This window comes from Neofelis nebulosa, chromosome 1 (assembly GCF_028018385.1).
Source record: "Neofelis nebulosa isolate mNeoNeb1 chromosome 1, mNeoNeb1.pri, whole genome shotgun sequence".
NCBI classification, from domain to species: domain Eukaryota; kingdom Metazoa; phylum Chordata; class Mammalia; order Carnivora; family Felidae; genus Neofelis; species Neofelis nebulosa.
Genome location: NC_080782.1, coordinates 15,552,115 through 15,568,321, shown reverse-complemented (window position 1 = coordinate 15,568,321; position 16,207 = coordinate 15,552,115). Strand labels below are relative to the sequence as shown.

The 16,207-nt window shown below is 35.4% G+C and overlaps 1 pseudogene; it reads left to right on the top strand.

The window, feature by feature from the left end:
* Window positions 1-16,207, top strand: part of LOC131513938 (keratin, type II cytoskeletal 8-like) — a 102,419-nt pseudogene that overhangs the window by 69,395 nt on the left and 16,817 nt on the right.

Here is a 16,207-nt window from a genome sequence, read left to right as displayed (position 1 = left end):
TTCCATACTTCCATACAAACCCAGTGTCAATTCTCATTTAAATATTTAATCCATTCTGAATTTATTCTTGTGTATGTTTTAAGAAAGTGGTTCTCCATATTGCTGTCCAGTTTTCCCAACACGACTATCTTTTTCCTATTGAATATTCTCTCCTTCTTTGTTGAAGATTAATTGAGCATATAGTTGTGGGTTCATTTCTGTGTTTTCTATTCTATTCTATTGATCTATGTGTCTATTTTTGTGCCAGTACCATATTGTTTTGATTGCTAAAGCTTTGTAATATAACTTGAAGTCTGGAATTGTAATGTTTCCAGCTTTGTTTTTCTTTTTCAAGATTGGTCTGGCTATTCAAGAGCTTTTGTGTGTTTCCATACAAATTTTAGGATTGTTTGTTCTAGCCCTGTGAAAATTTCTATTGGAATTTTGATACAGATCGCATTAAATATGTAGATTGCTTTGGGTAGTATAGACATTTTAACAGTATTTGTTACTCCAATCCATGAGCATGGAATGCCTTTCCATTTCATTGTGCCATCTTCAATTCCTTCCATAAGCATTGTATAGTTTTCAGAGAACAGGCCTTTCACCTCTTTGGTTAGGTTTATTCCTAGGTATCTCATGGTTTTTGGTGCAATTGTAAGTGGGATTGATTCCTTAATTTCTCTTTCTGCTACTTTATTATTGGTGTACAGAAATGCAACAGATTTCTGTAATTGATTTTGTATCCCAGGACTTTACCGAAATTATCAGTTCTAGCAGTTTTTTAATGGAGTCCTTTGTGTTTTTTGTATAGAATATCATGTCATCTGCAACTGGTGAAAGAGTGATTTCTTCCTTGCTGATTTGGATGTTTTTTATTTCTTTGTGTTGTCTGATTATTGTGGATTGGGCTGTACTATGTTAAATAATAGTGGTGAGAGTAGACATCCCTGTGTTGTTTTTGACCATAGAGGAAAATATTTCAGTTCTTCCCAATTGAGGATGATATTAGCTGTGGATTTTTATTTTTTTTATTTTATTTTTTTTTTTTAATTTTTTTTTCAACGTTTTTTATTTATTTTTGGGACAGAGAGAGACAGAGCATGAACGGGGGAGGGGCAGAGAGAGAGGGAGACACAGAATCGGAAACAGGCTCCAGGCTCCGAGCCATCAGCCCAGAGCCTGACGCGGGGCTCGAACTCACGGACCGCGAGATCATGACCTGGCTGAAGTCGGACGCTTAACCGACTGCGCCACCCAGGCGCCCCAATGTGGATTTTTAATATATGGCCTTTATTATGTTGAGGTATGTTCCCCTCTAAACCTACTTTGTTGAGGGCTTTTAGCATGAATGGATGTTATACTCTGTCAAATGTTTTCTTTTCATCAATTGAAATGAACATATGGTTCTTATCCTTTTTATTGATGTATCACATTGATTGGTTTCTGAATGTTGAAGATGATATTCCTGTCCTAGAATATCCTGAACGATCAGCTAAAAAAAAATATGTAATACTTGTAAGAAGAAAATAATGTTTTGATAACAAGGGATAGCATTTTTTTAGGCCATTGTGACTTGTGGGGAAATTTAAAATGAAAAATGATAGAGAGTATGTGCATGTATGTATGTATGTGAGTGTTTTCAATAACTTCACAAGCCACTTCAGTGTTTTTGTCTTGCCAATCACGATGAGAAGAAAGGTTCCTGTTCACGTATCTCTAGTTTGCTTGCTTGCCTCTGGATATTTTGTCTCTTTAGCCACCAGATTTCACAAGATAGGTAATCCCCTAGCAAATATTCCCTACGACACACATGAGTTTAGTAGTCCCCAAAATAGCCCAAATTTCAATGTGGAAAACATACTCCATCACTTTATTATTTTGTGGGAATTTTCAATACCTCTGGTTTTATGTATATTTAAACATAATATCTATGACCATAGAGTGAATTGGGGGATGATAAGGAGAGACATTGACAGTCTTTCATCCTGGAAATGTCTTGTTCTTTAAAATAACAAATGGAGGGTCAAAGAAAGAAGTCTCTTTGCTTAGATACTATGGAAAACAAAATATTAAAAATTAGTTACATTACACAACATCACCTAATATGCAATCAGAAGAATAGCTTTTTCCTTCATATAAGATATCTATCTGATGATATTAATCTAAAACTATCACATGATTTATTTTATTTTATTTTACTTATTTTTTGTTTGTTTTCAAAAACATGAAAATAACTTTTACAAAAATAAATGATGTAGCAGTGAGAACACGGCAGGCCCAAATTTTGGTTTGTGATACCATACTTCAATAAAAGGAACTAGTGTTTCTTGGAGAAAGAGCTGATTATAGGACTGGTGGTAGGATGTCCAAGGTAAGTCAAGAATATTTTATAATGACAATAAGGAAAGAAGTGCTTAAACACACACACGCCCACACACACATACACACACACACACACACACACACACACACTAATGGAGACATGTCAGAGAGACACAGGTACCAAATGAAAGAGTTGGCAAAAGATGGAATAATTTGAACATGAAAATTTATAAAAAATCATATTGGATTAACCCAAAGTATAAAATAAATATCCATAAGTCTATGTTGTTATAAGTGGATGTGTAAACAAATAGGGGAGAATGCACTAATCTCCTATGCCAAAACTCCCAATTTAAATAGACACATTGTCCTCAGGGAGGTGACACAGAACCACCTACTCTTGAAGTGTGGCCCAGTGCAACACGGTTTTCTTCCCCAAATTGCATTATGGAAAGGGAGAACAAGATCTAACTTTACAGTGAAGAAACCAGACAAACACCACCTCAGCAAGGCAATAATGGTTAACATCAGTGATGAGAATTCCTGTTGATCGTATTCACCTTTGCTATGAGGTGATAAAAATGGCATTTTGGGGGCCTGGGGTGGCTCAGTCGGTTAAGTGTCTGACTCTTGATTTTGGCTCAGGTCATCCTGAAAATTATATCCCTATCTCCTTCTGCCCTTCTCCTACTCACTCTCTCACTCACACACTTTCCTCTCTTTCAAAAAAAAAAAAAAAAGGCATTTTCTTCTGTGTGGTCTTCCTCTCCAAAAAATTCCATAACCACATTTTAATGATGAAAAAAAAATCAGACAAATCCCAATTGGGGGATATTCTACACCCAAACTGACTAGTATGTCTCAAAATACATAAAGTCATCAAAAACAAGCAAAAAGTGAAGAACTGCCATAGCCAAAATGGGTCTAAGGAGACATGTCATGGATAGGATCTGTAGGAAAAAATGAACATTAGGTTAACAGTAAGAAAATATGAACTAAGTATTGAGTTGATAAGAGCATGCTGATATTGATTCATTAATTGTGGCACACGTTCCATGCTAATGTAAAATGTTAACAATAGAAGAAACTGGGTGCATGGTACATGGGAAACTTCCCTACTGTCTTTACACTATTTGTGTAAATCTAAAACTCGAAAAAAAAATTATAAAAATATAGATGATGCAATGGCATGTATAATTAGACACTGTGCATTCAGGTCATGAGAATGCTTGCTGTGAGCCCAGAAAAAGCTGAGACATTTTCAATATGACATGATATTTTGGGTGTTTTAGGTTTGCAGTTATTAACAGAACAAAATGAAATACTGAAAATGATGTTTTATCTACACTAAAGAGAAAACATGTGGTAATACAAATTCATCAAATTATAAGCTGAAAGAGGCTTTTGACAGGAATTTTCAAAATGAAAATTGGAGACAAATAGACACGACACAACTGGCAATGAGATACATAACAGATTAAATGGCCAGCCCCAAACTGGATTGGATAATATCGGTCCATGAAAAATGGCAATATTTTATCTGCCCTGGGATGAAGTTCATACAAAGTACATATAAACCCAGGAACACCTTGACATCATAAATAAAGTTTCATAAAGTTAGAGAATAAAATAGAATCCGCATTTATGTATGTAAGTCATGGGGAAAAAAACAGGTTTTTTATTTATTATTTTATTTTCTTCCAATTTTTTATATTTATTAATTTACATGTTTTAACGTTTATTTATTTATTTTTGAGAGAGAGAGACAGAGACAGAGCATAAGTGGAGGAGGGGCCTGAGATGAAGTCTCATGCTTCACTGACTGAGCCACCCAGGCACCCCCATCCCCCCCCCCCCAAAATCAGGTTTTTTAAATTGGGAGTGTCTTAAGTGCTAAGTTGTATCACCCTGACACAACAAATTAACTTGATATCAAATTGCTCTCTTTTTGGTAATGAATTTTACTCTCATAGCAAAGCTTTGTCCTCAATAAAAATACGAAAAAATGGCCTTCCATAGCATTTGAAGTTGATTCCAAAGCAGAGTACTACAATCCTCCTGAACCATGCAAAATTATTGAGTTTACATATGCTTTTTTATGGAGACTTTAATGAAAGCAATTGAATGTATTAGGTAGCAAACATTATATCATAAAAATTTAGAAATGAAAGTTTACAGCATAGTTATACCTTGTGCTTTGGTTGTGGAAATAGATAGCACATAGTAAAATTTTAAATTAAGGCTATGTCCTTTCCTTGCATGCCCCTTGTGTAAAGTGAGAAGAAAATAAACCCTAAAACTACTCAGTTAGTCATAATGCCTGGCTTTTATAAATATACTTTTATCTACTTTATTTAGAACAAGTGTGGGCAACAAGTTTACAGAGGTCGAGAAAAATCTCAGAACTGTTTGATTTTTTTCTTCTGAGAACTATTTTTCTCTTATATTGGGATTCTCTCATAGCACAAAAGAAGGTGGGGTTGACTATTTTGTGACACAGGGAACTAACATGGTGACCCAAACAAACCATCAAGGGCTCTTTCTAAGATTATTTCCCACTGTTTCCAAGAATATATATATATATATATATATATATATATATATATATAATATCACAGAGAGATACACTTAAATGTATGGGCATTAATATAAATGAGTACTTAACACAAAGTAGGGATGAATTGGTCTTTATCATTTCCACTTTATAACTCCTTCTGAGTCTCATAGTTTATGGAACAGTTTGTAACATCAGCATGACTCTCAGGATAAGAAAATTAGCTGTAGGATTTTTTCTGTTTGCTAGGAATCAGAGGACAGCAGCCACCCGCCATGTTGAAAGAGATGACAGTGAGGGTAGTAGAAGGGCTCGTGTAAGAAATGGGGAAGAGTGGTCTTCCTACAAGGTAATATTAAATCAGGACAATTACAAAGCAAAATCCACTAAACATCCTCTAGTGAGTATTTGCTAAGTGGGTTCTCAGTTGGCATCAGAGATTATTTTTTGTGTGTACATCTCCCTGCAGGTCTTAGAGACTCCCACTGTGGTTTGCATTCAGTCTTATGTGGATGCATAGAATAATCCTTTCCTTCTTTAGTCAAGGAAGCGAAAACTGAAAATATTGCTTCCATTTTAGAATTTTGAATTAAATCCAAAAATGTTTTCTTTAAAAAAATTCTACTTGGATGCCTGGGTGACGCAGGAGGTTAAGCATCCCACTTTAGCTCCGGTCATGACCTCACAGTTCATGAGTTTGAACCCCTCATAGGGTTCTGTGCTGGCAGCTCAGAATCTGCTTTGGATCCTCTGGCCCCACCTCTCTCTGTCCCTCGCCTGCTTGTGCTCTCTCTCTCAAAAAAATAAATAAACATTAAAAATAATTCTACTTAGAGTTATGTAAACAAAATATTTTAGGTGACCTATGAATAATGTTTTGTTCTTTTATGATCTAATTCATTTCTTACTAAATTGGGATTCCAAACACAATTCCTCAACCCTCAAGTTTCCACCGCCTAGACTTACTCTAAGGAATAATTTTATTTTTGATTTATTAATTTAAATTATGTGAAATTATTGTTATTTGGCCTATAATAATCAACAATTTCATATGGTCCTGCTACTATTTGCAATTACTGAAGTGTCCCATTTCTAATAGATAATGAAATACTATCCTGTGCATTCTGAGTTAATTATTCTTGGTCTTTATTGAGAAGGCCTCAAGAACCTAAACTTTGTGTAATCAGTTTCAGAGAGGTATTTCTGTCGCCGAGAGGTCATGGATAGCAGATGACCTTAAGTGATTGAGGGGAGGGAAAGAGGAGGCCTAGGAACCTCTCTTACCTGCCCTTAGTTCCTGACTAGGTGTTTTCACTAGAGATAAATACATGTGTTCAAGAACCCATACAAGTTCAGGCTCTCCTTGTATACCATTTTCATTTTTTGTAAAAACCTTCCTTACAGAATAAGGACCATCATACAGAGTTAAGACCATCATAACAGAACACAAACTGAAACTCCATCACAGAAAGCAAGGTACCTATGTTAACTTGATCTAACCAAGTAAAAACAAACAAAACAGAACATTAGTTCTTTTAACAGAAATTTAGATAAAATATTAATGGCAAAAGAAGGGTAACAGAGAAGCATAGGCAGAGTGGGTCAATGTATGACCCTGATAGAATACAGTAGTGTCTTCTGGACTTACTACAGTTCAGGTTCAGAGACAGGCCGTAGTGGTCCACATAAAACGGAAGTAACATGGAGGAACAGAATGCCAGACAAGAAGCCTGGAGCCTTCCTCATGTTCTCCTGAAATTCTTCTTGCTCCAAATGATATCAAGAATCTGATAAATTCTTGGGGCGCCTGGGTGGCGCAGTCGGTTAAGCGTCCGACTTCAGCCAGGTCACGATCTCGCGGTCCGTGGGTTCGAGCCCCGCGTCAGGCTCTGGGCTGATGGCTCGGAGCCTGGAGCCTGTTTCCGATTCTGTGTCTCCCTCTCTCTCTGCCCCTCCCCCGTTCATGCTCTGTCTCTCTCTGTCCCAAAAATAAATTAAAAACGTTGAAAAAAAAAATTAAAAAAAAAAAAATAAAACTTTAAAAAAAAAAAAAAAAAAAAAAGAATCTGATAAATTCTTAAGAAATAAATACTACAATCTCAACATTTAAAGCAAACTTTATCTTTTCTAGAATTCTCTATGCAGAAAGGAGCTCAGAGTGTGGAGGTTTCTGCCTGAGGACTTTCTGATTGTTTTTCTGTTTTTTTCTTACTGATATGAGGTAATTGAAAAAATAAAAATAAAAAAAAAGAAAGGAAGGAAGGAAGGAGGGAGGAAAGGAAGGAAGGAAAGAAAAAAGAAAGAAAGAAAGAAAGAAAGAAAGAAAGAAAGAAAGAAAGAAAGAAAAGAAAGAAAGAAAGAAAAGAGTGAAGGAGCGAAGCAAGGAAGGAAGGAGTGAAGGAAGGAAGGAAGGAAAGAAGGAAAGAAGGAAGGGAAAATGGGAAGAAAAAAAAGAAAAAGAAAAAGAACATGGCTGTACATTTAGTCTGAGTTTTATATTGCCACAACATAATGGGGCACCAGACTCTGTTCCTGTTGAAGGGAGAGAGTGCATCATACAACCAAATATTTGGAGAAGTGAAGCAAGAGTCCAAAAGGGTATCAGTTAAATTCTAGACCAGTTGTTTAAAAAAAAAAGAAAGAAAGAAAGAAAAAAAGGAAAAAAATGATAAATTTTGAAGAGAAACAAAAAGTGAGGCACATCTCCATCAATTTCAAGGTGACCACTAGAAAGTGTAGACAGGGTAAATAAAGTTATTCTTTTTGAAAGTGTTTAAAGCCAACCAGATTTATAAACTTACATGGATAGAAAAAATAAATATTTCTTAAAATCTTTTTGTTTTTTATTAAAATGACAAAGAGAAGGAAGAATTAGAAACACGACTGAACATGAAGAGAATTTCACTCACTGCAGTGAGGAAAAAGCTACATTTAATATATTAGTTTCTTCCTTGGATGGAAACTTCCAGAATGAATTCCTGTTAAAATATCTCCTCTGGGTAACCTTACTATGTTAGCTGAGATTTCTGATACCAGAACTGGAGAGAGGAGAACAAGCACTAAAAGTACTTAACTCTCCCAAGAAGTTATAAAAGACTTAACATTTCTGTATGCTCCTCTGTTTTCTATACATTCTCATTGGCTTCATGTACATTTTAGTTACTGTTGAACAAATCTTATGTTACCAACTACATGTATACTTTTTAAGAGCAATGACTGAGCTTTATATCCCTTCCACAGTTTTTTGAGTTTTTTGAGCTGAAAAGCGATTTATTTTTATCTATGGAATGCCTTCTAAAAATAACAAGTAGGTTACTGCTAAATAATACAATGTTGGCATCAATTATAGCAAGAAGTTTACTTTATCTTATGAGTAAATAGTTACAATGTTCTTAAAAATGAAATAACAGTTTGGAGTGCTCTTCAAGGGACTTGAACATTGCTATAAACATTTAGCAAGATTTGGAATTCTAATGCTTTTCCAGATCATTTATCTTCAGCCAAATCCATGAAAATTATGCATCAAGATGATTATAGGTACTAGAAGCAATTACATGTGTCTAACCTATTAAGAGTACTCTAAATTCCACATAAATTAAGTCTGTTTCAAAGTGTTAATTAACTAAATGTATGAAAACTTGATTATAATTTGGCCTCTGGCATTTTGAAAATTATTAATCCCCTTAAATTACCTCCCCTTATTACTTCCCTTTTACTGAAATTCTGTAAATACAGTAAAATTATAACTCATATCACCAAAAAAAAAAAAAAAGACAGTTTGCTTCTCCTGGACTTGGAAATTACACAGTTGCTTCCAACTAATCGGACTTACGATCCAAGAAAATCAGGTCCTGCCCAAAAGTTAAATTTTAGGAAAACAGTATTTGAGACTTTAAAAATGGGCTTTATTTTCACACACACACACACACACACACACACACACACACACACTGTACACACAAAGACAGCACTATTGGTTTCCAAATTCACAATTACGAATTTTGGTCATTCATTATGGTTTGAAAAAATTTCCCTTGGCAGGAATGTGAGAAGCCTTAGAAAATAGCAACTTGCAGGAATATCTTCTCTTTTTTTTTACAAAAGGAAATTCTGCGGGAAATAAACCCTAAATTCTGTCCATTGCTTATCAGTTTATGAGCAACACCATATAATTATCCCCCATTAGATAAGGACATGTTAAATAAGGAGGGTTTGTAGTTTCTTTTCTTTTTTGTGGAGTACTCGGATGTTCTGCACCTAATTGACAATTCATATTAATTGCATATTTTTGTGTATTTCTATCTATATTCATAATTGAAAGTATCAGTGTAACTTTTACAAGTCAGTTATATATGATTAAAGAATCATATTTAAATCATGTCATGTGATCCCTTCAAATTTATTTTTAAAGAGTCATTTTTTTAATTCTTACATTAATTTATATTCATTGTAGACATTTTTCAAATTATGAGTAGGTCCAGATAAGAATATAGAACATCCGCAAACACCATGACCCAGAATTAACACTTATAATAACTGTTGTTAGTTGAATATATTCCCAGCAAAGATACATTGAAGTCCTCACCCTCAGGTGACCTTATTTGGAAATAGGGTCTTTGCAGATGTCATCAACATGAGGTCATGTGGGATTATGGTGGCCTCCAGACACAGAGGTGAGCATCCTCTGAGCACGGAGGAAGAAACTGAGCCGACTGGTCTACAAAGCCAATCAACTCCAAGGACTGCTAGCAACCGCCACGAGCTAGGAAGAGGCCAGGAAGGATTTTTCCTTAGGACACAGTGGAGTGTGGGCCTGCAGACACTTTAATTTCAGACTTCTACCCTCTGGAACTATGAGAGAATCAATTTCTGTTGTTTGAGGTGACCTAGCTTATGCAGCAGCCCTAAGAAACTAATACTTAGTGCATGTCCTTCTGACTATTTATGGACACTATCAGCGATGCTGCTTCATACCTTGACTTGTTTATACATTGCTATCTATAAACATGGAATGTTTGTGTTCCTAATGTTGAAATCTAACCCCAATGTGACGGCATTTGGAGATTGGCCTTTAAGAGCTTGTTAGGTCATCGGAGTGGAGCCCTCATAAAAGGGATCAGTGCCTTATAAAAGGGACCTCAGAGAGCTCCCTTGCCTCTTCCTCCATGTGAGGACATCCTACCGGGCACCAAATCTTGTAATGCCTTGTCTTGGACTTTTCAGCATTCAGATGTGAAAAATAAATTTCTGTTGTTTATACATCACCCACACTCCAGTATTCTGTTATAGCAGTGGAATGACCTAAGACCATAAATACCTTATTTATGTACTTGTATACGGTATTAGTATACGGCTTATCATAAATACTAGTGGAGGTCATCACGTGTTTTTTATAGAAATAATTATTCATGGGGCGCCTGGGTGGCTCAGTAGGTTAAGCATCGGACTTCGGCTCAGGTCATGATCTCGCAGTTTGTGAGTTCGAGCCCCGCATCGGGCTCTGTGCTGACGGCTTAGAGCCTGGAGCCTGCTTCAGATTCAGTGTCTCCCTCTCTCTGCTCCTCCCCCTGCTCATGCTCTGTGTCTCTCTCCTTCAAAAATAAATAAAAACATTAAAAAAATTAAAAAAAAATAATTATTCATGAGGACTAGTTTTACATAAAGAGGTCATTCTGTAGTCCCATGGGCATGATCCATTCACAGAATTTTAATCTTTTCTTTTGTATGGTGTTTTATTAAGTATATGTTTGATATTAAAGAGTGAGTCTTAATATTTGGGGAACTACTTGCTTTGGCGAAGTTGAATTAAATGGAGAAATGCTGATTATTTCATTATTGAGAAGTACATTTGGCTTTGGAATTCAATTTAGGCATAGCAACATGTTCAATTTTATTGTAGCTGATTAATTATGCCTTTTGTGATTATTTTGTTTTCTTTAGAAAGTATTGATTATTCCATGGTTCCAATTCTGAAAGAAGTTTTTTGAAATATCTGACTATAATTATAATCTCTTAACATTTTGCATATCTCCTATCCCCCTTTATGCATTTGGTTTCTATGTAGTTTTATGCATATCTTCTTTTGAATTGTGCCTATTAGAGTTATCTAATATCTACCTTGGTCGTATTTTTTTTAAATTTTTATTCTTTCTTTACCATTTCGTTTCTTAAATTTCCTTAAATAATATAAAGATGAGGCTTTTAAACAACTAACTGGCATACTTTTTTTAGGGAAATTTAACAATGAGCACTTATATCTTAAGTAATGTTCTGTTTTGGATTCTATGCCTCCCTGTCTTGTGCCTTCCCCCCTTGTACTTTGTCTATGTCTTTCAAAAATAGAACATCAAAAATAGACATTAAAAAAATTTAAAAAAAGTTGTTCTGTTTTCAAATTTCCATTGATATTAATAAAGTCAATCTGTATGTGCAGGCCTATGTTTGAGGGAAAAAATGTCTTCTAATATTAGAGTTATCTTTGTTCTACTTTCTGGAACACTTTTTTTAAGGTTTCCTGATTCTAGTTTCTAAAACTCTAATGTTTTGTTTTTCTTCAGGAATTTCCTGGCTTTGATATATTCACTCCTTGTTCATCTAGTTCAGCGGTTGATAATCTACAGCACAAAGATCAAATCTAGCTCCCTGCCTGTTTGTGTAAATAAAGTTTTATTAGAACATAATCATGCTCATTCATTTTTGTATTACCTAAGACTTTTCTTTAGGATTGTAGAGTCATGAGACAGACCTTATGGCCAGCTAAGGTGAAAATATTTATTATTTGGATTTTTACTGAGACTATCCAACCCCTGATTAAAATCACTAATTAAATTGTGTTCAGGGCAAACAGAATAATCCTTAGGAAATGAATTTCCAAAGCTCTCAGAAAGCTCTAATAATTTAAATTTAATGTTGTTGTTGTTGTTTTTTATCTGGCTCTATTTTACCAGGAGCTAATATTACCTCCTGAAGATCCACTTGTAATTTTTCTCTGTCTGCTAGCCCTCTTTAATCTTATTTTATTCTTTTCTTACCCATGAGTCTAGTCAACCTCGTGGCTCAGGTGAAGCTTATAAGATAGCTTCACTAGTAACAGACATTAAAGCAGAGGCGACACGGCACGCAGCAGCTGCTGGTGTTATGTTAAAAGGTCAGACAAAAGGAGAGTTTCTAAATGGATTTAGGATAGGTGAAAAATTAGTAGTAGGATGCAGGGTCTCAGGAACTCATAATTTGTGGTGGGAGAGCATCCACTTCTGGAAGTCATAAAGGCCTTTATTGTCTCTTGCATGAACATGGTGTTGACCATGGTCCCCTTCCTTCTTTTGTTTCTGGAGTTCTTTGAAAATCTGGAATGTAATGTTGATGTTCTTAGAGTCTTGCATATAAGGCGTTGGACTTCCCTCTTTGGTTACCATTGGTCAAATCACTCATAAATGTATCACTACAATATGTAAGATGGGAAATGTCCATGGCAAACAGTAGCGTACATTCTAGATTAGGATATATTTGGTCAGGTTTTACAAATTGCTTAAAAAATGGATGGAAGCAGAAGTGGGATATCTTTTAAAAATATTGAAACAGACACATGGAAGAGGGAGCGGCAGTTCTAGAAGGATAATTTCCCCAGTCTCATGCCTGTCTCCCTAACTTCTGTCTATAAGTCAAGCACAGAATTCTTGAATTAGTGAAGCAGCTGCTGGGAGCAGGTGGAAATGAAGGATTGGTCCACGTTGGACTATTTGGACAGAGAGGGTGAGTGTATTTTCTTTGGTGTGAATGTAGAACTGGGCTAGAGATCCCTCGTGAAATAATCAGAATCCCACAATTCCCAAAGGGCACTTGACCTAAAGAGATCCATGGATCCCAGACAAGGAAGGTACACCAATCTTTGTGTGTGATTGTACATCAACATGTTCGTGATCTCCAGGCTCACAAAGCACCTCCAGGATCCTGTTAAACCTGTGGTTCATGTTCCACCTTAACCCCTAGCATGGGTTAGTATACGGCTTTGAAAAAATATATATATATCATGAACACAATGTAAGGCTAGCTTTATGTTAAATATCAGGCATCCAAAGAAAAAATAAAGTAAAATTTAAAAAGATACAAATGTGATCTACAGAAACCACATGGAATGGACACACATCTAGAGTCACATTTTAATGTTATGTGATGTGCTGCAGTAAATGTTTGCTCAGGTGTTATCAGAACGTTGACTTAGAGCTTGACCAAGTCACTAACTTTGCTGAAAAAAAAAAAAATCTGGTGTTTTCATCTATTTTATTTAATTTTCTTTGCCCAGTTTTAAAAACCATGATAAATTCTCAACTACAAGAGAATTTTATTGTCTTTCTAATAAAATGGAAGTTAAAGTCTGTGACCGTTTGTTATCCAAGATTTTATGTATTTCTCTTTTCATTTGACCTTGGTGGCAAATTTCTGAAGGAAAGGCCATAACCTACAATCTTTATGATCACCTCAAGAAATAAAACAGATCAATATATCAATTATAATTCACTAAATTATTTGTATAGGAGCTCTGAACAAAGCATCCAATAAAATTATGTTTGATAGTGTTTGAGAAATTATGGGCAGAAATATAAGGAAAATTTCTATGCCTGTTCTGGAAAGCCAGAATTTTATTTAACTTTGTGTTTGTGGGTGAGACAGATCACATTTACCCTTTTAAGTAAATTAAATTCTCATGTCTTGATTTGTACAAAGTAACAGAAAAAAAAAAAAAAGATGGGATTATTTTGATGGCTTTTTCTTTCTGCCTGGAAGGAATGAATCATTTAAAGTATGAGATCAAAAAGAAATATTACAAATAGAATTTGTAAAGAATAGAAATAATAGGGTCATTGTTTCCATAAACTAGCAGAAAACACTCTTTTTAAATGTTGTGAAGTTCTCAGTAGTTTTAAAAATAAAGTGAAAACTAAATCATATTGACTTCATAGCCTGCAGTAGAAACACACTGAGCCTTAAATATTAACATTTGGTGCCATTTCTTGTCCTATTAATGTTACAATGAAGACCGACTTCAACTAATCTGTCTTCACATAGTTCAATTTTACAGTATAATTCCAGATAAATGGACGAAAATGAGCTAAATATCCGTACACCAACTTTTTCTCAGCAATGATTTATTTCTCTAATAAAAAGTAACCAGTATTCTCTATTTTGAACAAATACGATATAAAATAACCTAAAGTACAAAAAATGAAAAAAAAAAAGGAAAAAGGCCAACAGATTGTATACAGGAAATGGTTTTGGTATCATAAGTCTAAGAATCTGAGGGACTGAAGTTCAGTTCAATCTACACTTGGGTGAAGTGGCCCAAGAACCCTGGGGGTAAAACAAAAACTTATTACTGCTAGAAAATGGAGTTGGCTGTACTATTTCATTTTAGTGAGAATTTGTTAGACATGATAAAGTATACACCATAAACGATTGTGCTATCCTGATTATCGAGACTGTAGCTCTGGTTGTTCTTTAAAATTGTAAAACAAACAGAATTATGTGCTCCTTCTAGTCAGTAGCAATTCTTTTATAAAATCGTGTTAAATTTGGATTGTCTTGTTTCTTATTGTCACGGATATTCATCGTCCCACATATATAAGCAAAAAAGAAGGATGTTTGCCAATTTGTTTCAGTCAGCATGCATATTTTAATTAATATTCTTCTCTCTCTACCATTTAGTATAATGTATGCATAACATGTTCATACAAATAAGCTAAATATAAGTATACTAGTTTTCTGTTGCTGCCATAACAAATTGCCACGAACTTGCTTAAAACAAGGTATATTTATTACCTCACGGTTCTGACAGGATTAGCAACGCAAATCTTGGTGATGGAAGGGCTGCATTCCTTCTGGAAGGCTGTATTTAGATTCGTATTTCCTTGTTGGCTGTCAAATGAGGGCCCTCCTTAGCTCCTAAAAGCCACCGTCTTGTTCAGCTTGTGGCATCCATCTTGATCTTCAAGTACATGATAGTGAGTTGAACCCTTCTCTTGCTTCAAATCTCTCCTGCCTCTACTTCCATCTCTGTATTTCTTTGACCTACTTGTTCCTCTCTGCCACTTCTGTGAGCTCATGAGACTACTTACATTGAACCTAGGCAAATAACCCAGAACAACCTTCTACCTGAAGCTCGCCTTAATTCTTTTTATTATTATTATTTATTTTGTTTAATTTACATCCAAGTTAGTCAGCATACGGTGCAACAATGATTTCAGGAGTAGATTCCTTAATGCCTCTTACCCATTTAGCCCATCCCCCCTCCCACACCCCCTCCAGTAACCCTGTTTGTTCTCCATATTTAAGAGTCTCTTATGTTTTGTCCCCCTCCCTATTTTTGTATTATTTTTGCTACCCTTCCTTTATGTTCATCCGTTTTGTATCTTAAAGTCCTCATATGAGTGAAGTCGTGTGGTATTTGCCTTTCTCTGACTAATTTTGCTTAGCATAATACCCTCTAGTTCCATCCACGTAGTTGCAAATGGCAAGATTTCATTCTTTTTGATTTCCGAGTAATACTCCATTGTATATATATACCACATCTTTATCCATTCATCCATCCATAGACATTTGGGCTCTTCTCATACTTCGGCTAAGGGTGATAGTGCTGCTATAAACATTGGGGTGCATGTGCCCCTTTGAAACAGCATACCTGTACCCCTTGGATAAATACCTAGTAGTGCAATTGCTGGGTCATAGGGTAGTTCTATTTTTAATTTTTTGAAGAACCTCCATATTGTTATCCAGAGTGGCTGCACCAGTTTGCATTCCCACCCACAGTGCAAACGAGATCCTCTCTCCCCACATCCTTGCCAACATCTGTTGTTGGGGGTAACCTTAATTCTACTTGCAAAGCTAATTTTGTCATTTTAAGTGACCTATTCACAGGTTCCAGGGACTAGGGTATGGACATCTGAGAGAGGGGCATTATTTTGCCTACCACAACAAATTTCTTGAAATTGTTAAGACTTCTTGAGAATCTAGCTTTAGATTTAAGAAAGAGAAATTTGTCGTTTAATCTCTTTTCACAAGCAATTTGGACAAGCAACTTACTTTTCCAGAGGCTCAATTTATACACTGATAGAGACTTACATCTACCTCATAAAGTGGGTTTGAATAAAATAAGTTCTTGAAAAGTCCTAGCGTAATATGGCAGCACAGAGGAAAAAAAAATCATTTTCTCATTTCTACCTTCCTCAATTTTTTCCTTTCCCATTCCTTAATGTGTGTGGTCCCCAGAAAATACTTTTTTCTTCTTCTCTTTTTTTTTATTCTAACAAAGCTCTGTCAAAACCCATTAATTCACAAAGCTGGTTGGTCTCTTCT